The sequence below is a fragment of the Oncorhynchus clarkii genome, chromosome 30 (assembly GCF_045791955.1).
Source record: "Oncorhynchus clarkii lewisi isolate Uvic-CL-2024 chromosome 30, UVic_Ocla_1.0, whole genome shotgun sequence".
NCBI classification, from domain to species: Eukaryota; Metazoa; Chordata; class Actinopteri; order Salmoniformes; family Salmonidae; genus Oncorhynchus; species Oncorhynchus clarkii.
The window spans coordinates 40,290,304-40,314,983 of record NC_092176.1 but is presented as its reverse complement, the minus strand read 5'-3'; the positions used below and the strand labels follow the sequence as shown (position 1 = coordinate 40,314,983).

General features: G+C 41.1%; 1 pseudogene; it reads left to right on the top strand.

Annotated features, from left to right (window-relative positions):
• Nucleotides 1-9,808, top strand: part of LOC139389552 (fibroblast growth factor 5-like) — a 27,832-nt pseudogene extending 18,024 nt beyond the window's left edge.
• The last annotated feature ends 14,872 nt before the right edge of the window (nt 9,809-24,680 follow it).

The window sequence follows — 24,680 nt, the reverse complement described above, 5'->3', positions numbered from 1 at the left end:
CTGGTGACACTGTCTGTAATTGATTTAGAATTCAAGTCACATTTAACCAGCATGGCTACCTCAGCATTCTGCAGAGATACACCATCCCATCTGCTTTGCGTTTAGCTGGACTAACATTTGTTTTTCAGCAGGACATTAACCCAAAACACCTCCAGGCTGTGTAAGGGCTGCTTAACCAAGAAGGAGAGTGGTGGAGTGCTACATCCACAATCCCCCGACCTCATCCCAATTGAGATGGTTTGGGATGAGTTGGACCGCAAAGTGAAAGAAAATCAGCCAGCATATGTGGAAACTCCTTACAAGACTTGGAAAAGCATTCCTTGTGAAGCTGGTTGAGAGAATGCCAAGAGTGTGCAAAGCTGTCATCAAAGAAAAGGGTGGCTATTTGAAGAATCTAAAATCTAAAATATATTTTGATTTGTTTAGCATTTCTTTGGTTACTACATGATTCCATATGTGTTATTTCATAGTTTTGATGTCTTCACTATTATTCTACACTGTAGAAAATAATAAAAATAAAGAAAAACCCTTGAAATAGTAGGTGTGTCCAAAGTTTAGACTGTTACTGTATAAATATCTATATTTATATATGTAGTGATTGGTAAATTAGAAAACCATTCAAAACATCCTAATCTGCTCAGATGGAGCACATGGATAAGGCGAAAGGGACGTTTTAAAAGAGTTGCCCTAGCATTCAGATTTGACACAATAAACCCTCACCTGTCTGCTCCCAGTCATTAAACTGAACTGAAACCAGGCGTAAACAGAGACAGGATAGAATGATAGAACCATAGAATAATTGTATTGCTCATCATCATACCTCAACATTCCACTAAAGAACATCTCAACATTCCACTAAAGAACATCTCAGCATTCCACTAAAGAACATCTCAGCATTCCACTAAATAACATCTCAACATTCCACTAAAGAACATCTCAGCATTCCACTAAAGAACATCTCAACATTCCACTAAATAACATCTCAACATTCCACTAAAGAACATCTCAACATTCCACTAAAGAACATCTCAGCATTCCACTAAAGAACATCTCAGCATTCCACTAAATAACATCTCAACATTCCACTAAAGAACATCTCAGCATTCCACTAAAGAACATCTCAACATTCCACTAAAGAACATCTCAACATTCCACTTAAGAACATCTCAGCATTCCACTAAAGAACATCTCAGCATTCTATTAAAGAACATCTCAGCATTCCACTAAACAACATCTCAGCATTCCACTAAAGAACATCTCAACATTCCACTAATTCCACTAAAGAACATCTAAGCATTCCACTAAAGAACATCTCAACATTCCACTAAAGAACATCTCAACATTCCACTAAAGAACATCTCAGCATTCCACTAAAGAACATCTCAGCATTCCACTAAAGAATATCTCAGCATTCCACTAAAGAACATCTCAGCATTCCACTAAAGAACATCTCAGCATTCTACTAAAGAACATCTCAGCATTCCACTAAAGAACATCTCAGCATTCCACTAAAGAACATCTCAGCATTCCACTAAAGAACATCTCAGCATTCCACTAAAGAACATCTCAACATTCCACTAAAGAACATCTCAGCATTCCACTAAAGAACATCTCAGCATTCTATTAAAGAACATCTCAGCATTCCACTAAACAACATATCAGCATTCCACTAAAGAACATCTCAACATTCCACTAATTCCACTAAAGAACATCTCAGCATTCCACTAAAGAACATCTCAGCATTCCACTAAAGAACATCTCAGCATTCCACTAAAGAACACCTCAGCATTCCCCAAGCACTTATTAATGTAATAATATATATAATTTAACAGACACTTCTATCCAAACGCATCCACAGTGAGCACATACACTTTTTTGAATGTGACCCCAGTGGTATTTGAATCCACAGACCTGGAATCACAACACTCTTACCAACTGAGCCACACAGGACCCTTTCAATAGAAGAACTCTTGGAATCATTATTGTACAGCCTGTTGTACTGCAGGCCTACATTATATCTCTCAACTAGCTGTGCACAAGTGCTACAGTAACTCCTTTCAATGTGTTTGTAGAATTTACTGCACTGTCGTGCTAAAACTGTTTAAGTCACCCACCCACAACCATCAAGGGGGTTCCCATACATTTTTCAAATTATAATTCAAAACAACAATACCCAGAGGATGTTGGTGATTTTAGAACAACTTATAAAGTTGATGTTCTGCCTCTGTTGTTATGGCAGCTCATCTCGTGAGTGACATGTTTACAGAATGGCTGTAATGGCATCTTGTTCTGCTATGCTGCACTCTTCAACAAAGCAGAACGGTGCTGTTGTTTCAGAACCAACTAGAACAGGGTTATACAAGGCATTGTAGGGTTGAGGACGTGGTCATCTCCATCCTCTTGTACATCCTACAGTTTATAGTTTCCCACCAAAGGTATTTTTAGCAGTTAGTTAGGGAGCCACAAGACAAACATATTGTGAGATTAATTTTTTCTAGAGTTGAGGAATGGGTTACTTATCAATCAGTTCACATTTATCAATCAGTTCACGTTTACTGCCTGTATCAATCAGTTCACATTTATCAAACAATTCACATTTACTAACTGTATCAATCAATTCACATTTACTAACTGTATCAATCAGTTCACATTTATCAATCAATTCACATTTACTGCCTGTATCAATCAGTTCACATTTATCAATCAATTCACATTTACTCCCTGTATCAATTAGTTCACATTACTGCCTGTATCAATCAATTCACATTTACTAACTGTATCAATCAGTTCACATTTATCAATCAATTCACATTTACTGCCTGTATCAATCAGTTCACATTTATCAATCCGTTCACATTTACTAACTGTATCAATTAGTTCACATTACTGCCTGTATCAATCAATTCACATTTACTAACTGTATCAATCAATTCACATTACTGCCTGTATCAATCAATTCACATTTACTAACTGTATCAATCAATTCACATTTACTAACTGTATCAATCAATTCACATTTACTAACTGTATCAATCAATTCACATTTACTAACTGTATCAATCAATTCACATTTACTAACTGTATCAATCAATTCACATTTACTAACTGTATCAATCAGTTCACATTTACTAACTGTATCAATCAATTCACATTTACTAACTGTATCAATCAGTTCACATTTACTAACTGTATCAATCAATTCACATTTACTAACTGTATCAATCAGTTCACATTTACTAACTGTATCAATCAGTTCACATTTATCAATCAATTCACATTTACTGCCTGTATCAATCAATTCACATTTACTAACTGTATCAATCAATTCACATTTACTAACTGTATCAATCAATTCACATTTACTGCCTGTATCATGATGATTTTCTTGAATGTTAGAGGTCGCTGTTAATTATTCAACAACTATCTCGTGATTTCTCCTGCACGTTGAGGAATGGGTTTTATCTCTATGCTGAATGAGTGTAGTCATTTAATAATTTGACATGTTGGGTCTCTAATGAGTACTGGGACAAAGAAGTCCCTGCTCCTGTCTGTCAATCTATGCAACTCTTTGATAGGAGCAACACACACACACACACACACACACACACACACACACACACACACACACACACACACACACACACACACACACACACACACACACACACACACACACACACACACACACACACACACACAGACACAGACACTCAACCCCATGATGAGCAGTCTGTTCTGCTCTAGTCTGGTCTAGTCTAGTCTAGTCTAGTCTAGTTTAGTCTAGTCTGGTCTGGTCTGGTCTAGTCTAGTCTAGTCTAGTCTGGTCTGGTCTAGTCTAGTCTGGTCTGGTCTAGTCTAGTCTAGTCTGGTCTAGTCTCGTCTGGTCTAGTCTGGTCTAGTCTGGTCTAGTCTGGTCTAGGCTAGTCTGGTCTAGTCTGGTCTGGTCTAGTCTAGTCTGTTCTAGTCTGGTCTGGTCTAGTCTAGTCTGGTCTAGTCTGGTCTAGTCTAGTCTGGTCTAGTCTAGTCTAGTCTGGTCTAGTCTGGTCTAGTCTAGTCTAGTCTAGTCTGTAATCTGCTCTGAGATCATCATCAACTGGTTTTACAGGCCTAACCCCAATCCGACACAATTATAGTTAGTCCAGCTGTATAGGATCCATCAGTGGAGAATTAGTCTGGATTCTCCTCGCTCTCCACACACACACACACACACACACACACACACACACACACACACACACACACACACACACACCCACTGCTAATAGGACGTGGTTACAGTGGGGCGCACGGCTCACAGCGATTTACAGATTGTACGGTTGTCGCAGTGTTTTGTTTAACTCTACACTTCTATTTCTGTGTTGGAAATCTGATCCGATAAATGTCATTATAATAACAACAGAATCCAGAGTGAATCCCTCAACGTGCTCCAGAGGCTTTTGACTCTTATAGAAGGTTGTGGTTGATAGAAAAGTTAATCGGGAAACTCTGTTTTTAATGAGGAGTTTCACCTTGGCACTTCTCAGTATAATTTGCTGGTCCTCTTAATTACTTTACTAATGTAATCTGGTGGTCCAGAGTGCTATTTGAAAGAATATCCACAAAATGACCTATGCCTCAACGTGTAATAATGACATATTAAAATATAGGCAATACCATGTGATATAGTGTCCAGGAGTTGAATTTCACAACATCTAGGGCATGAAAGATATACATAGAAACATTGAGAGCCAGTTTCCCAGACCCCTCAAGAGTAAAAACACTCTTCACTCTCTTGTTTTGTAGTCCTGGAGTAGATGCCCTGGGTTTAATCTGAAACCAGCCCTGCCTGGGAGTTGACCACGGTTAAACTAAATCTGACTGTGAAACCAGCCCTGCCTGGGAGTTGAACACAAACTAATTCTGACTGTGAAACCAGCCCTGCCTGGGAGTTGGACACGGTTAAACTAAATCTGACTGTCAAACAAGCCCTGCCTGGGAGTTGACCATGGTTAAACTAAATCTGACTGTGACACCAGCCCTGCCTGGGAGTTGGAGATAGTTAAACTAAATCTGACTGTGAAACAAGCCCTGCCTGGGAGTTGACCACGGTTAAACTAAATCTGACTGTGAAACAAGCCCTGCCTGGGAGTTGACCATGGTTAAACTAAGTCTGACTGTGACACCAGCCCTGCCTGGGAGTTGACCACGGTTAAACTAAATCTGACTGTGAAACAAGCCCTGCCTGGGAGTTGGACACAAACTAATTCTGACTGTGAAACCAGCCCTGCCTGGGAGTTGACCATGGTTAAACTAAATCTGACTGTGAAACCAGCCCTGCCTGGGAGTTGACCATGGTTAAACTAAATCTGACTGTGAAACCAGCCCTGCCTGGGAGTTGACCACGGTTAAACTAAATCTGACTGTGAAACCAGCCCTGCCTGGGAGTTGACCATGGTTAAACTAAATCTGACTGTGAAACCAGCCCTGCCTGGGAGTTGGACACGGTTAAACTAAATCTGACTGTGAAACCAGCCCTGCCTGGGAGTTGACCACGGTTAAACTAAATCTGACTGTGAAACCAGCCCTGCCTGGGAGTTGGCCACGGTTAAACTAAATCTGACTGTGAAACAAGCCCTGCCTGGGAGTTGACCATGGTTAAACTAAATCTGACTGTGAAACCAGCCCTGCCTGGGAGTTGACCACGGTTAAACTAAATCTGACTGTGACACCAGCCCTGCCTGGGAGTTGGACACAAACTAATTCTGACTGTGAAACCAGCCCTGCCTGGGAGTTGGACACAAACTAATTCTGACTGTGAAACCAGCCCTGCCTGGGAGTTGGACACGGTTAAACTAAATCTGACTGTGAAACCAGCCCTGCCTGGGAGTTGGAGATGGTTAAACTAAATCTGACTGTGAAACCAGCGCTGCCTGGGAGTTGGACACAAACTAAATCTGACTGTGAAACCAGCCCTTCCTGGGAGTTGACCATGGTTAAACTAAATCTGACTGTGAAACCAGCCCTGCCTGGGAGTTGGACACGGTTAAACTAAATCTGACTCTGAAACCAGCCCTGCCTGGGAGTTGGACACGGTTAAACTAAATCTGACTGTGAAACCAGCCCTGCCTGGGAGTTGGACACGGTTAAACTAAATCTGACTGTGAAACCAGCCCTGCCTGGGAGTTTACCACGGTTAAACTAATTCTGACTGTGAAACCAGCCCTGCCTGGGAGTTGACCACGGTTAAACTAAATCTGACTGTGAAACAAGCCCTGCCTGGGAGTTGACCACGGTTAAACTAAATCTGACTGTGAAACAAGCTCTGCCTGGGAGTTGACCACGGTTAAACTAACACCCTAAGAAGTATATGAACCCCAAGTGAATGATGTGGTATTTCGTTCTGTGCTAATGCTGCTGATGTTAACACGGCTCAGTTGACACACACTGATATAAACTGAAGTCAGCTGGTTAACATCTGGGTGAGAATTGGTTGACATACTACCATGTTACCTCAGGCCGTGTTTCTCCTGTCCCTACTCTGATTAGATAATTGCCTTTATGCCGGGGGGGGGGGGGGGGGGGGAGGGAGAAAAACTATCGCCCCTATCACTTTACAGGAAACTGCTCATCAAACAAGCATCTCGAGGTGACGCAGTCTCCAAGAAAATCCTGAACGTTGAAAACTAATTTCTTTCGTTGAGAATCCTGACCAAGTAACACTTTATTGGGATAGTCCATCTGTCGAAGGTCTACAGACTAACACTAATGTTAGTGAGAGCGTCAGTCGAAGGTCTACAGACTAACACTAATGTTAGTGAGAGCGTCAGTCGAAGCTCTACAGACTAACACTAATGTTAGTGAGAGCGTCTGTCGAAGGTCTACAGACTAACACTAATGTTAGTGAGAGCGTCTATCGAAGGTCTACAGTCTAACACTAATGTTAGTGAGAGCGTCTGTCGAAGCTCTACAGACTAACACTAATGTTAGTGAGAGCGTCTGTCGAAGGTCTACAGACTAACACTAATGTTAGTGAGAGCGTCAGTCGAAGCTCTACAGACTAACACTAATGTTAGTGAGAGCGTCAGTCGAAGCTCTACAGACTAACACTAATGTTAGTGAGAGCGTCAGTCGAAGCTCTACAGACTAACACTAATGTTAGTGAGAGCGTCTGTCGAAGGTCTACAGACTAACACTAATGTTAGTGAGAGCGTCTGTCGAAGGTCTACAGACTAACACTAATGTTAGTGAGAGCGTCTGTCGAAGCTCTACAGACTAACACTAATGTTAGTGAGAGCGTCAGTCGGAGCTCTACAGACTAACACTAATGTTAGTGAGAGCGTCTGTCGAAGGTCTACAGACTAACACTAATGTTAGTGAGAGCGTCTGTCGAAGGTCTACAGACTAACACTAATGTTAGTGAGAGCGTCTGTCGAAGGTCTACAGACTAACACTAATGTTAGTGAGAGCGTCAGTCGGAGCTCTACAGACTAACACTAATGTTAGTGAGAGCGTCTGTCGAAGCTCTACAGACTAACACTAATGTTAGTGAAAGCGTCTGTCGAAGCTCTACAGACTATCACTAACATTACAACTGTCTACTAACCCTAACCCTAGTTCTAACCCTGACCTTGACCTTTATTCTAATCCTAAACCGAACATTAACCGTAACCTCAGCAAGCAGTTGCTTAACAACAAATCGTTTGTTAATAGTATGGACATCTGTAGAGCATCTATACATGAAAGATCCATACTGTACAAACAAAGTGTGACCCCTGACCCCTGACCAATATCCTGACCAGTCTGTAAACATGTAGATGCCCCCCCCCCCCCCCCCACACACACACACACACAAAACACACACGCTCAACTACAAAGAGAACCTATGTATCAAACTCATCTGCATTTGTATGACATTCATACATGGGTAGGATTCAGCAGGAAGATTGAAGGGTGCCTCTCTCTCTCTCCCTACCGACGACTGACCTAACAGCTTATAGCCTGGGAAATGGAAACTCATACATTCATACATGGGTAGGATTCAGCAGGAAGATTGAAGGGTGCCTCTCTCTCTCTCCCTACCGACGACTGACCTAACAGTTTATAGCCTGGGAAATGGAAACTCATACATTCATACATGGGTAGGATTCAGCAGGAAGATTGAAGGGTGCCTCTCTCTCTCCCTACCGACGACTGACCTAACAGTTTATAGCCTGGGAAATGGAAACTCATACATTCATACATGGGTAGGATTCAGCAGGAAGATTGAAGGGTGCCTCTCTCTCTCTCCCTACCGACGACTGACCTAACAGTTTATAGCCTGGGAAATGGAAACTCATACATTCATACATGGGTAGGATTCAGCAGGAAGATTGAAGGGTGCCTCTCTCTCTCTCCCTACCGACGACTGACCTAACAGTTTATAGCCTGGGAAATGGAAACTCATACATTCATACATGGGTAGGATTCAGCAGGAAGATTGAAGGGTGCCTCTCTCTCTCTCTCTCTCTCTCCCTACCGACGACTGACCTAACAGTTTATAGCCTGGGAAATGGAAACTCATACATTTATACATGGGTAGAATTCAGCAGGAAGATTGAAGGGTGCCTCTCTCTCTCTCCCTACCGACGACTGACCTAACAGTTTATAGCCTGGGAAATGGAAACTCATACATTCATACATGGGTAGGATTCAGCAGGAAGATTGAAGGGTGCCTCTCTCTCTCTCTCTCTCTCTCTCCCTACCGACGACTGACCTAACAGTTTATAGCCTGGGAAATGGAAACTCATACATTCATACATGGGTAGGATTCAGCAGGAAGATTGAAGGGTGCCTCTCTCTCTCTCTCTCCCTACCGACGACTGACCTAACAGTTTATAGGGAAATGGAAACTCATACATTCATTCAGTCACAAGACACACTGAGAGTATTGTGAATATAAAATACTTGAATGTATCCTTTCCCCAATGTCGCCCGGTTCCATGGTGCAAATCCCCATTCCGACACCTCTCCATCTGAGCTGGGACTCTCTTTAGGAGATTAGTGGTTAGTCTATGTGCCATCAATCATCACGGAGATATTCTTAGAACTATATCTCACATCTCCTTTAGATGTGTCCAGGGCTCATTTCTTTTTTTTATGCTTTAAAGTGTTACATTAAACAAATGTAAAGGGAGGGTTTATGATAGTTCTGATCAAATATGCTCAGAGGCTTTCTTTTTGTTGTTGCTTGCTTGCTGATTGGTTTAAGGAGATAATCGAGAGGATTTCTATGTTAGGTCATTCATACCACTTTGTTCCTTCCTGCTGTGTTACACATGTAACAGTAGCAGTCTGCTCTTGGTAACATTTCTGTACAACTTGTTTGTGGGGTTTTTTTCAGGAGAGGTTCACGGACGACTGTAGATTCCGGGAGCGTTTCCAAGAGAACAGTTACAACACGTACGCCTCGGTGTTGCACCGGAACCACCGGACGGGACGGGACTGGTACGTGGCCCTCAACAAAAGAGGCAAAGCCAAGATGGGCTCCAGCCCCAGGGTCAAATCACAGCACGTCGCCACGCACTTCCTCCCCAGGCTCAACCTGCACGACCTGCAGAGCGAACGAGGCTTCACCATCACAGACAGGAGTAAAGAGAGGAGGAAAAGCCTCCCGGTGGCACCTCAACCGCCCTCGCAGCCGAAGATGAACCTTAATACAGGAACAGGGAAGAGGGTGCAGACTGTCAAGTACTGGCCAAAGTTTCGGTTTGGATAGACTGAGGAGAGGTTCATGTCAAGGAAGACTGTAGGTTGAGTGCTGTAGCCTGGATTCAATGATAGGATTCAGGATTGCCAGACTGCTGTAGTGAAACAAAGGTGAAACAGAGTTCCAGGCTATGTGGATTGGATTAGGGCTGAATAGCGGGAACTGTGTTACCGAGATTTACAGAGATTTCCCGCCTAAAACCACTTTCTATTCCCAGGATAAATAACTGCAAAAAACAGTCAATTATACACTGAACAAAAATGTTAATGCAGCACGCAACAATTTCAAAGATTTTACTGAGTTACAGTTCATATAAGGTTAAATTAAAACAATTAAAATAAATTCATTAGGCCCTAATCTATCTGTTGGTCACAGATACCTAAAAAAAAGGTAGGGGCGTGGATCAGATAACCAGTCAGTATCTGGTGTGACCATTTGTCTCATGCAGCGCGACTCATCTCCTTCACATAGAGTTGATCAGGCTGTTGATTGTGGCCTGTGGAATTTTGTCCCACTTCTCTTCAATGGCTGAAGGGAACTGGAACACGCTGTTATACACGTCAATCCAGAGCATCCCAAACATGCTCAATGGTTGAAATGTCTGGTGAGTATACAGGCTAGGGAAGAACTGGGACATTTTCAGATTCCATGCATTATCATGCTGAAACATGAGGTGATGGCGGCGGATGAATGGCACAACAACAATGGGCCTCAGGATCAAATCAAATCAAATGTATTTATATAGCCCTTCGTACATCAGCTGATATCTCAAAGTGCTGTACAGAAACCCAGCCTAAAACCCCAAACAGCAAGCAATGCAGGTGTAGAAGCACCAGGGTCTTGGCTAGGAAAAACTCCCTAGAAAGGCCAAAACCTAGGAAGAAACCTAGAGAGGAACCAGGCAATGTGTGGTGGCCAGTCCTCTTCTGGCTGTGCCGGGTGGAGATTATATCAGAACATGGTCAAGATGTTCAAATGTTCATAAATGACCAGCATGGTCGAATAATAATAAGGCAGAACAGTTGAAACTGGAGTAGCAGCACGGCCAGGTGGACTGGGGACAGCAAGGAGTCATCATGTCAGGTAGTCCTGAGGCATGGTCCTAGGGCTCAGGTCCTCCGAAAGAGAGAAAGAAAGTATTAGAGAGAGCACACTTAAATTCACACAGGACACCGAATAGGACAGGAGAAGTACTCCAGATATAACAAACTGACCCTAGCCCCCCGACACATAAACTACTGCAGCATAAATACTGGAGGCTGAGACAGGAGGGGTCAGGAGACACTGTGGCCCCATCCGAGGACACCCCCGGACAGGGCCAAACAGGAAGGATATAACCCCACCCACTTTGCCGTCATGGTATCAGAGATACCAGGATCTCATCATGGTATCTCTGTGCATTCAAATTGCCATGGACAAAATGCAATTGTGTTAGTTGTCTGTAGCTTATGCCTGCTCATACCATAGCCCCAACGCCACCATGGGGAACTCTGTTCACAACGTTCATATCAGCAAACCGCTCGCCCACACAAAGCCATACACGCTGTCTGCCATCTGCCCGGTACAGTTGAACCCGATTCATCCATGAAGAGCACACTTCTCCGCATGCCAGTGGCCATCGAAGGTGAGCAGTTGCCCACTAAAGGCGGTTATGATGCCTAACTGCAGTCAGGACAAGACCCTGGTGAGGAACGACAAACACGCAGATGAGCTTCCCTGAGACGGTTTCTGACAGTTTGTGCAGGAATTCTTTGGTTGTACAAACCCACAGTTTCATCAGCAGTCCGGGTGGCTGGTCTCAGAAGATCCCGCAGGTGAAGAAGCTGGATGTGGAGGTCCTGGGCTGGTGTCCTGGGCTGGGGTCCTGGGCTGGGCTGGGCTGGGCTGGTGTCCTGGGCTGGTGTCCTGGGCTGGTGTCCTGGGCTGGGGTCCTGGGCTTTGGCTGAGGTCCTGGGCTGGGGTCCTGGGCTGGTGTCCTGGGCTAGGGTCCTGGCCTGGGGTCCTGGGCTGGTGTCCTGGGCTAGGGTCCTGTGCTGGGGTCCTGGGCTGGGGTCATGTGCTGGTGTGGTTTGTGCTGTGGCATTGTGTTGTATGACAAAACTGCACATTTGAGTGTGGCCTTTTATTGTCCCCTGCACAAGGTGCACCTGTGTAATGATCATGCTGTTTAATCAGCTTCTTGATATGCCACACCTGTCAGGTGGATGGATTATCTTGGTAAAGGAGAAATGCTCAATAACAATGATGTAAACAAATTTGTACGCAACATTTGAGAGAAATAAGCTTTTTGTGCGTATGAAACATTTCTTGGATCTTTTATTTCAGCTCATGAAAACACGGGACCAACACTTTACTGAACAAACAATATAAATGCAACATGTAAAGTGTTGGGCCAATGTCAAAGTTGTGAACAGAGTGCCCCATGGTGGCGGTGGGGTTATGGTATGGGCAGGCATAAGCTACAGACAACGAACACAATTGCATTTTATCGATGGCAATTTGAATGCACAGAAATACCGTGACGAGATTCTGAGGCCCACTGTGAGGCCCATTTTTTTTAAGACATCTTTTTTTAAGGCATTCCCAAATGCCTATTTGTGTTCCCAGTCATGTGAAATCCATAGATTAGGGCCGAATTAATTGATTTCAACTGACAGATTTCCTCATATGAACTGTAACTCAGTAAAACTCGTTTAAATGGTTGCATGTTGCATTCATATTTTTGTTCGGTATAATTACAGTCCTATACTATTCAAGCATGTCATTACAATGATGATGATAACAAAACGTATTTAATTTAACTGTTGAAAGCGAGAAAGTAATTAAGTAACAGAAAGAGGAGGGAGGCGAATACGAACATTGTACAACATTAGCGGAAATATTATGAAAGGTGGGCCTATATATGTGAGTCAACCTACTATTTCTAAAAATGCCAAATAGGCCCTAGTATATTTCTAAATTAAAATGAAATTCACTAGCCTATACTTGTAACTTTTTAGGCTGCATGTCCTGCACCAGCATCGTATGTTCTCTCCCAACTTCATGGTTTAAACGAGGTGCTTAATTCCAGTTATATAACACAGTATAATACAATACAGTACAGTAATACAGCTCACACTCAAAAAGATTCATTTAGTTTCATTTATTTAGCCAAGAGAGTATATAGCTAGCTACATCTATGGGCTTTTATGTTTTTCGTAATTTGCAGTATCCCATATCATGTTCTTTTATTCAATAACAATAATAATTTGGCCGTTTTGGGGCTTGGGGTCATAAAATGCATCGAGTATGAATTATTTTACCTTTATTTAACTAGGCAAGTCAGTTAAGAACTGAACAATGACGGTGACAGAACAATGACGGCCTAGGAACTGCCTGTTCAGGAGCAGAACAACAGATTTGTCAGCTCGGGGATTTGAACTTGCAACCTTTCGGTTACTAGTCCAACACTCTAACCCCTAGGCTACCCTGCCGACCGGGAATTAATTTCATATTATATATTATATTATTATCATGCCGATCAAAGCTCTAATCAAACCCAGACATATTAATATGCTTCATAGTCTTTAGAGTCCGTCCAACTCATTCCAAGGAGGGCCGAGTGTCTGCATGTTTTCCCTCCTTCCTTGTACTTGACTGATGAATTAAGGTCACTAAATTAGTAAACAATTCCCCTCACCTGGTTGTCTGTCTTAATTGAAATGAGAGAAAAAAAGAAACAGTCAACTAGGTCGTCCATGGAATGAGTTGGACATCCTTGTTTTAGAACTTCCTGGTTTGGGCGCAAAATACCTGGTTACCCGGGGAAAAAAAGTGATTTATTCTCTAGATGGAACATTTGTAAAATACCGGGAAAATATTCAGCCCAAGGTTGGATGGATTTCTAGGCACATCAACAGGACTTCTGTTCAGTGTTTATTTTTCTGAACTTTGACTTTTCCATTATTAGAAGCATTCCTGTTGTCATACAGTACATGTATGTAAAGTGAGTTCAAAACCATGGGGTTGTCAAATGCAACCGTTGAGTTTTGTAATTGTAAAGCTTTGATGTTACTGTCACGTTGGCGTGAAGTGTCAGGAGACAGGCGCAGGAATGCGTAATAGTGTTTTTTATCAAGCCCAAATGACATCGTGCCGTGTAAAGGCAAGGGGACGATGACGATGACTCGAAACAAAAGAGCGAGGAGTGCCTAGAAGAAATAACACAAGCGCACAATGATTAACCCACGGGACGAGACCCGTAATCATCTGCGCAATCCACAAGGGCACGAAAGCCCAAAACACACAGCATAGGTACTCACACGCACCAAGGGACATTGTAACAATAATGGACAGCCTCATGGAAAACAAAGGGCACACTTATACACGTACTAATCAGTGGAAATAGGGGACAGGTGTGTGTAATGAAAGTTCCGGAAGGATCCGTGACAGTTACCAATGTTTTGGGTTTTGGAAAATGCTTACGAAGTGGTTCGTGTTCTTTCCCCCTTTTTAGGAGGTATTGTTCTCCTTCTGTGAAAAACTCTTCAATCTCTATGAGATTGTTCATGCCTAAACCAAGTTCACAAAAGGTTTTTTTTTTTTTTTCCTTCTCAAAAGTAATCTGAAATCCATGTCCCACGATCACTGTTAGGGTATGAAAAGATCAGACAAACTTCAGTTTTGGGGTGACCCATCCCTTTAATCAGCCAACTAAAAAGACAAAGTGACTAGTTGATATCCAGGGTCTTGAACAGCTGGGGTTTGGGGGATCAAGTAGTAAACTGTCCATCAGAACTATCCTATATTTTAGCAGCCGGCTGTCACTAGAGAAAAATCCCCTGTCATGACCCTGCGGCCTGAGGAATTCCTCCCTGGAGGACAGTTCCATGGGATAAAGATGCCTGGAAGGGCCGTGTTTTGGAGAAGGCTCAAGCCATAGGTGTATCGGATGGCATAAAGGCAGACAGCCGCTGTCCGTGTAGGCTAGAAGGAAAACCGTGAGGAGGAGGAGGAGGAGGGGGGTTGGATAGTTTTGAAGACTGGTTTGGTTCGTAACCCGGGTCTTCTGGATGCTATAAAACTGTGTTGTCCCTCTGGGCTAACTCCTAGGCATCTACACAACATATGACGAATCCCACTGGGCACAGACGTCAATTCAACATCTATTCAACTTTGGTTCAATGTAATTGAATTGAAATGATGTGGAAACAACGTTGATTGTGTTGTATTCATACCAAACATCATCATCATCATCCTCATTCAAAGGAATTCTAACATCAGACTATTAAAAGCGTGCAGTCTCTGTTATATGTTTTGTGTGTTTTATGTTTTATAATGGTCATGAGATCAAGTCCCAAAGACAGTTTTTCTATAGTTTTTTTTTAATTTAAATCAATGAAATATAAACATTTAATATAGAATGTGACTGAAGGTAAATCTATTGCTTGCTACAGTATGTGTATGTACATAAATATATGTTACTATCAGTCAGTTACTAAAACAAGGGAAATACACGTAACTTCCAAAATAAAGGAAACCCCAAAATAAAGTGTCTTAAATAAAAGCTTTAATGCATAGATTCTACAAGTGTCTGGAACTTTATTGGAGGGACGAGAACCATCATTTGGTGTTTTAATAGATGAAAACGCTGTCTCAGGCGTCGCTCCAGAATCTCCCATAGGAGTTCAATTGGATTGAGGCGTGCTAAATGAGACCACCATAGCATATGGTTTACGTCGTTTTCATGCTCATCAAACCATTCAGTGATCACTTCTGCCCTGTGGATGGAGACAATGTCATCCTAGCCATGGTAGCCAAAATAATGGCCTGCCCAGCATTATTATACATGACCCTAAGCATGATGGGACATGAATTACTTAATTAACTCAGGAACCACACCTGTGTGGAATTACCTGCTTTCAATATTCTTTGTATCCCTCATTTACTCATGTGTTTCCATTATTTTGGCAGTTACATGTACCTCATTGAGAGTCAATATACAGTATTATCACACTTACAGGAAAAATGTCTAAGTAAAGTGTTATTTTTATCGTGTTAAATTATGCAAACATATTTGTACCTGATATTTGTTTTATAAGATGTATTTTACTGTATTGAAGTGTGAGTGTGAGCGTCGAAAAAAACGAGGCATCTCTATTAGGAAGTCGTCAGATTACAGGAAACATCATATTATGTATGTGAGTCCCAAAAGAGTTGAATGTGTCGTTCTGAATGATGATTCAAATAAACATGTTCAAATCATTTACAAATGGAAGTCCTTATTCGTATGTAGGTAATAACTGGCAAACTATCTAGCAGAAGACAGCTGTGGCTGGAAATACACTACGGCATCGTACTGTACTGCCAATGAAATCAGCTTGTGTTCTCCAGCTGGAATGTATAGAAACATCTCTGCTTTGAGTGATGCTCAGCTTCCAGCATTGAGCTATGGGATAGTGGGATTCTTAGCCTCCCAGAATTGGATTAGTATCCCCAGTGCAACTGTCCATCAATGGTTCTAGCCCCCCTGTGCCTCATCCTGAGACAGGAAGCAGTTTGTCTAACACTAACGAGGGTATCCAATCAACACCGACACCACAGCTGGCCTCGGCCATTCCCCTGCAGGGCTCTTCGGGGTGGGCATCCGGACAGGTGTCATCAGGTCATCGAAAACATGCGTATATTAACTGGACAACCAGAGAGTTTGATGGGGTTAAAAAAAAGTGAAAATAACGACCGATGATAAAGTATTATTTTTCTTGTTCTTCTGAGAATCTTCTGAGAATCCCCAATCTGTCTCTCCTCTTTCTCCCAGCTAACTTAATCAGTAAAGCAGTAATAATCTATTCTGAGTGGTATGCATGTTTCATCATGTAGTTCTCCGTTCAACAGAGGATTCTAATTAAGTTCAACACCATAACACACACACATATGCACACCCCCCCCCCCACACACACACACACACACACGCAACAAGATGATTTATGTCACATTTTGTCTTTCTTATGAGACACATTCATTGGAGGCATTTTAAGTTATTTTAAAAGAAGAAAACACAGGGAATTGATGTTCCACTGAGAAGGCTTTGTCAGACACACACAATTATAGTCAGCCAGGAGCAGCTACTGCATACCAAGACCACACGCTTCTATTCTGCTCTGAGTAACACAATAGAACTATCATACGATTTACTCTGCAGACCGTCTGCTGGGAACCATCTGCATGTTATTGGCTAGATGAAGTTATAAGCATAAATTGAGGAATTGGGAATTATTTTTTCCTGTTTGAAATTAAACTTCCCATGTCTCAGATAGAACATATTTGCAAATTTAGTGTCCGTAAATTCACCTCAGCTCTGCTGTGAAGAAATTACATAATTGAACAGGTCATTTCAGAAGAAGAAGAGGTGCCATCTGTCAACAGTAAGGTTTTAGAAGTGGTACAGTGTATTCTAATCTCTGTGAGGTAGAATATGTCAACAGTAAAGTCTTAGAAGCGGTACAGTGTATTCTAATCTCTGTGAGGTAGAATATGTCAACAGTAAAGTCTTAGAAGCGGTACAGTGTATTCTAATCTCTGTGAGGTAGAATATGTCAACAGTAAGGTTTTAGAAGCGGTACAGTGTATTCTAATCTCTGTGAGGTAGAATATGTCAACAGTAAAGTCTTAGAAGCGGTACAGTGTATTCTAATCTCTGTGAGGTAGAATATGTCAACAGTAAAGTCTTAGAAGCGGTACAGTGTATTCTAATCTCTGTGAGGTAGAATATGTCAACAGTAAAGTCTTAGAAGCGGTACAGTGTATTCTAATCTCTGTGAGGTAGAATATGTCAACAGTAAAGTCTTAGAAGCGGTACAGTGTATTCTAATCTCTGTGAGGTAGAATATGTCAACAGTAAGGTTTTAGAAGCGGTACAGTGTATTCTAATCTCTGTGAGGTAGAATATGTCAACAGTAAAGTCTTAGAAGCGGTACAGTGTATTCTAATCTCTGTGAGGTAGAATATGTCAACAGTAAAGTCTTAGAAGCGGTACAGTGTATTCTATTCTCTGTGAGGTAGAATATGTCAACAGTAAAGTCTTAGAAGCGGTACAGTGTATTCTAATCTCTGTGAGGTAGAATATGTCAACAGCTGAACATGAACAACAGAAGTTACACATTCATAATGCATGCTTGTTGTGAATAATAAAACATTTATTTATGTCGAGGTTAGAAAATATGAGGTTAGCTCAAAACAGAAAAAAAAGGTAGGTTTGCGTGACTGGCTTTGTTTTCAGAGTTGATCTTGAAGGAGCTAGCCATACTCCCTCCTGAACTGAGGAGAAGTTAGAAACTCTGTACACAACCTGTGTCTGAAATGAACTCTATTGTTAGTCTAATTCTATTCTTGTTGTTTTTCTTTCCCAAATGCATGAAAACAAATAATGTCTGTTTCCACTCAAGTACTTTTGTTTGACTGGACCTGTCTGGATCCAGATGGGTGGAGTTTGCACTTTTGGGACCAATTCCATGACTTCTATTGAGATAGGTAAACTCCATCAAATGCAACTGAAGTGTTCGAAAGAAAACCAACGCTGTTTAAACCCAGTTTGTTGATGATGTTAAAATGTGAACGGCTGTCAACTTGAGGGCAAACTAATAACGCATTCAGTTTCCCTGAACGTCACAGATAGTTCAGCCATCAAAAACATTCAAAGTCATATAGCGTGTGGGAAAATTGAACAAAATGACAATGAAAAATGACAACATAGCCAAGAGTCACACAGTGCTGTACCAACGGACATCAACTTGAAAGAAGGACGAGAAGGATACCGTTCCCATCAAACATTCATTCTATAGTTTCACAGTCGATGAAGATGAAAGAGTCATTAAATGCCAAGTTTGAAAAATAAATGATTGTATTTACTTGAATAAATGGTTTTGACATGTGGCAGCTTTTGGCTGTACGCTGCATCTATAAACTCTACCGTGCCTTTATATCAGAGACCCTATGCTTCATCTATAAACTGTGCTTTTATATCAGAGACCCTATGCTTCATCTATAAACCGTGCTTTTATATCAGAGACCCTATGCTTCATCTATAAACTCTACCGTGCCTTTATATCAGAGACCCTATGCTTCATCTATAAACTGTGCTTTTATATCAGAGACCCTATGCTTCATCTATAAACCGTGCTTTTATATCAGAGACCCTATGCTTCATCTATAAACTCTACCGTGCCTTTATATCAGAGACCCTATGCTTCATCTATAAACTGTGCTTTTATATCAGAGACCCTATGCTTCACCTATAAACCGTGCTTTTATATCAGAGACCCTATGCTTCATCTATAAACCGTGCTTTTATATCAGAGACCCTATGCTTAATCTATAAACCGTGCTTTTATATCAGAGACCCTATGCTTCATCTATAAACTCTACCGTGCCTTTATATCAGAGACCCTATGCTTCATCTATAAACTGTGCTTTTATATCAGAGACCCTATGCTTCATCTATAAACTCTACTGTGCCTTTATATCAGAGACCCTATGCTTCATCTATAAACTGTGCATTTATATCAGAGACCCTATGCTTCATCTATAAACTCTACTGTGCGTTTATATCAGAGACCCTATGCTTCATCTATAAACTCTACCGTGCCTTTATATCAGAGACCCTATGCTTCATCTATAAACTCTACCGTGCCTTTATATCATATATATATATATATATATATATATATATATATATATGCTTCACTCACATGGCATCTCCTGCTTCTGTGTGAATCAATGGGGACCTCTAGTGGTGAGTGTAAATTACATACAGCACATATCACTTACCACAGATCTCTGTGCCTTTAAAGAACATTCTAGAACATTCGTGTTGGAAAACTTCTGGTGTTTAGTACAGTATCTCCTTCTTATTGAGATGGTATTTAGTACAGTATCTCCTTCTTAATGAGATGGTATTTAGTACAGTATCTCCTTCTTAATGAGATGGTATTTAGTACAGTATCTCCTTCTTAATGAGATGGTATTTAGTACAGTATCTCCTTCTTAATGAGATGGTATTTAGTACAGTATCTCCTTCTTAATGAGATGGTATTTAGTACAGTATCTCCTTCTTAATGAGATGGTATTTGGTACAGTATCTCCTTCTTAATGAGATGGTATTTAGTACAGTATCTCCTTCTTAATGAGATGGTATTTAGTACAGTATCTCCTTCTTAATGAGATGGTATTTAGTACAGTATCTCCTTCTTAATGAGATGGTATTTATTACAGTATATCCTTCTTAATGAGATGGCATTTAGTACAGTATCTCCTTCTTAATGAGAAGGTATTTAGTACAGTATCTCCTTCTTAATGAGATGGTATTTAGTACAGTATCTCCTTCTTAATGAGATGGTATTTAGTACAGTATCTCCTTCTTAATGAGATGGTATTTAGTACAGTATCTCCTTCTTAATGAGATGGTATTTATTACAGTATCTCCTTCTTAATGAGATGGTATTTAGTACAGTATCTCCTTCTTAATGAGATGGTATTTAGTACAATATCTCCTTCTTAATGAGATGGTATTTAGTACAGTATCTCCTTCTTAATGAGATGGTATTTAGTACAGTATCTCCTTCTTAATGAGATGGTATTTAGTACAGTATCTCCTTCTTAATGAGATTGTATTTAGTACAGTATCTCCTTCTTAATGAGATGGTATTTAGTACAGTATCTCCTTCTTAATGAGATGGTATTTAGTACAGTATCTCCTTCTTAATGAGATGGTATTTAGTACAGTATCTCCTTCTTAATGAGATGGTATTTAGTACAGTATCTCCTTCTTAATGAGATGGTATTTAGTACAGTATCTCCTTCTTAATGAGATGGTATTTATTACAGTATCTCCTTCTTAATGAGATGGTATTTAGTACAGTATCTCCTTCTTAATGAGATGGTATTTAGTACAGTATCTCCTTCTTAATGAGATGGTATTTAGTACAGTATCTCCTTCTTAATGAGATGGTATTTAGTACAGTATCTCCTTCTTAATGAGATGGTATTTAGTACAGTATCTCCTTCTTAATGAGATGGTATTTATTACAGTATCTCCTTCTTAATGAGATGGTATTTAGTACAGTATCTCCTTCTTAATGAGATGGTATTTAGTACAGTATCTCCTTCTTAATGAGATGGTATTTAGTACAGTATCTCCTTCTTAATGAGATGGTATTTAGTACAGTATCTCCTTCTTAATGAGATGGTATTTAGTACAGTATCTCCTTCTTAATGAGATGGTATTTAGTACAGTATCTCCTTCTTAATGAGATGGTATTTAGTACAGTATCTCCTTCTTATTGAGATGGTATTTAGTACAGTATCTCCTTCTTAATGAGATGGTATTTAGTACAGTATCTCCTTCTTAATGAGATGGTATTTAGTACAGTATCTCCTTCTTAATAAGATGGTATTTAGTACAGTATCTCCTTCTTAATGAGATGGTATTTAGTACAGTATCTCCTTAATGAGATGGTATTTAGTACAGTATCTCCTTCTTAATGAGATGGTATTTAGTACAGTATCTCCTTCTTATTGAGATGGTATTTAGTACAGTATCTCCTTCTTAATGAGATGGTATTTAGTACAGTATCTCCTTCTTAATGAGATGGTATTTAGTACAGTATCTCCTTCTTAATGAGATGGAATTTATTACAGTATCTCCTTCTTAATGAGATGGTATTTAGTACAGTATCTCCTTCTTAATGAGATGGTATTTAGTACAGTATCTCCTTCTTAATGAGATGGTATTTAGTACAGTATCTCCTTCTTAATGAGATGGTATTTAGTACAGTATCTCCTTCTTAATGAGATGGTATTTAGTACAGTATCTCCTTCTTAATGAGATGGTATTTAGTACAGTATCTCCTTCTTATTGAGATGGTATTTAGTACAGTATCTCCTTCTTAATGAGATGGTATTTAGTACAGTATCTCCTTCTTAATGAGATGGTATTTAGTACAGTATCTCCTTCTTAATGAGATTGTATTTATTACAGTATCTCCTTCTTAATGAGTAGGTATTTAGTACAGTATCTCCTTCTTAATGAGATGGTATTTAGTACAGTATCTCCTTCTTAATGAGATGGTATTTAGTACAGTATCTCCTTCTTAATGAGATGGTATTTATTACAGTATCTCCTTCCTAATGAGATGGTATTTAGTACAGTATCTCCTTCTTAATGAGATGGTATTTATTACAGTATTTCCTTCTTAATGAGATGTTTTTATTGATATAAGTTAGAATCATGTCATAAAATGCAGGTACAGCACAGGGAAGTTTGATAGCCACGGGGAAGTTTGATAGCCACGGGGAAGTTTGATAGCCACGGGGAAGTTTGATAGCCACGGGGAAGTTTGATAGCCACGGGGAAGTTTGCTAGCCACGGGGAAGTTTGATAGCCACGGGGAAGTTAGATAGCCACGGGGAAGTTTGATAGCCACGGGGAAGTTTGATAGCCACGGGGAAGTTTGATTGCCACGGGGAAGTTTGATAGCCACGGGGAAGTTTGATAGCCACGGGGAAGTTTGATAGCCACGGGGAAGTTTGATTGCACACGGGGAAGTTTGATAGCCACGGGGAAGTTTGATAGCCACATGGAAGTTTGCTAGCCACGGGGAAGTTTGATAGCCATGGGGAAGTTTGATTGCCACAGGGAAGTTTGATAGCCACGGGGAAGTTTGATAGCCACGGGGAAGTTTGATAGCCACGGGGAAGTTTGATTGCCACGGGGAAGTTTGATAGCCACGGGGAAGTTTGATAGCCATGGGGAAGTTTTATTGCCACGGGGAAGTTTGATAGCCACGGGGAAGTTTGATAGCCACGGGGAAGTTTGATAGCCACGGGGAAGTTTGATTGCCACGGGGAAGTTTGATAGCCACGGGGAAGTTTGATAGCCACGGGGAAGTTTGATAGCCACGGGGAAGTTTGACAGCCACGGGGAAGTTTGATTGCCACGGGGTAGTTTGATAGCCACGGGAAGTTTGATTGCACGGGGAAGTTTGATAGCCACGGGGAAGTTTGATAGCCACGGGGAAGTTTGATAGCCACGGGGAAGTTTGATAGCCACGGGGAAGTTTGACAGCCACGGGGAAGTTTGATTGCCACGGGGTAGTTTGATAGCCACGGGAAGTTTGATTGCACGGGGAAGTTTGATAGCCACGGGGAAGTTTGATAGCCACGGGGAAGTTTGATAGCCACGGGGAAGTTTGATAGCCACGGGGAAGTTTGACAGCCACGGGGAAGTTTGATTGCCACGGGGAAGTTTGATAGCCACGGGGAAGTTTGATTGCCACGGGGAAGTTTGATTGCCACGGGGAAGTTTTATAGCCACGGGGAAGTTTGATAGCCACGGGGAAGTTTGATAGCCACGGGGAAGTTTGATAGCCACGGGGAAGTTTGATTGCACATGGGGAAGTTTGATAGCCACGGGGAAGTTTGATAGCCACGGGGAAGTTTGATTGCACACGGGGAAGTTTGATAGCCACGGGGAAGTTTGATTGCCACGGGGAAGTTTGATTGCACACGGGGAAGTTTGATAGCCACGGGGAAGTTTGATTGCCACGGGGAAGTTTGATTGCACACGGGGAAGTTTGATTGCACACGGGGAAGTTTGATAGCCACGGGGAAGTTTGATTGCACACGGGGAAGTTTGATTGCACACGGGGAAGTTTGATAGCCACGGGGAAGTTTGATAGCCACGGGGAAGTTTGATTGCCACGGGGAAGTTTGATTGCACACATGCAGTACATCGTTTGCTGAATCAAATACAAGGAAACACAGAGAGACAAGTGGTGTTGGACTTGTGTCATTCATCATCTCCCCCACAGAGGTTTTCATATTCTCCATGGCTATCCGACTTCCCTGTGGCTATCCGACTTCCCTGTGGCTATCCGACTTCCCTGTGGCTATCAGACTTCCCATGGCTATCAGACTTCCCTGTGGCTATCAGACTTCCCATGGCTATCAGACTTCCCATGGCTATCAGACTTCCCATGGCTATCAGACGTGTGGCTATCAGACTTCCCATGGCTATCAGACTTCCCATGGCTATCAGACTTGTGGCTATCAGACTAGAGAGATAAAAACGGAACAGAACTGCCGTCACGCAAAATCAAACACAGCACTGATCACAGCACTAAAATATTAATTTAAAAGTCTATAAGATGAGTAGATTTGGTAGGAAAAGAGTAGGGTCATGTTCATTAGGGCATTGCAACAGAAAATGACAATGAGTGTTTCTTATTGGTCCATCTAGTCCCTCCCTTTTTCAGTATATATATTCAGATCAGGTGGCTAATGAACACGATCCAGTACTGTATATTGAAATGGTAGACTGAGAGGAAGGTAGCTCAGTAAAAGTGATGGTAGTAGTAGTAGTGGTAGTAGTTGTAGTAGTAGTAATAGTAGTAGTGGTAGTAGTAGTGGTAGTAGTAGTAGTAGTAGTAGTAGTAGTAGTAGTAATAGTAGTAGTAGTAGTAGTAGTAGTAGTAGTAGTAATAGTATTAGTAATATTAGTGGGTCGTAGTATTATTAGTAGTAGTAGTAGTAATATTAGTAGTAGTAGTAGTGATATTAGTGGGTAGTAGTAATAGTATTAGTAATATTAGTGGGTAGAAGTATTATTATTATTATTATTAGTAGTAGTAGTAGTAGTAGTACTAGTAGTAATAGTAGTAGTAGTAGTAGTAGTAATATTAGTGGGTAGTAGTAATAGTATTAGTAATCTTAGTGGGTAGTAGTAGTGGTAGTAGTAGTAGTAGTAGTACTATTAGTGGGTAGTAGTAATAGTATTAGTAATATTAGTGGGTAGTAGTATTATTATTATTATTATTATTATTAATATTAGTAGTAGTAGTAGTAGTAGTAATAGTAGTGGTAATAGTAGTAGTAGTAGTAGTAGTAGTAGTAGTAGTAGTAGTAGTAGTAGTAGTAATAGTAG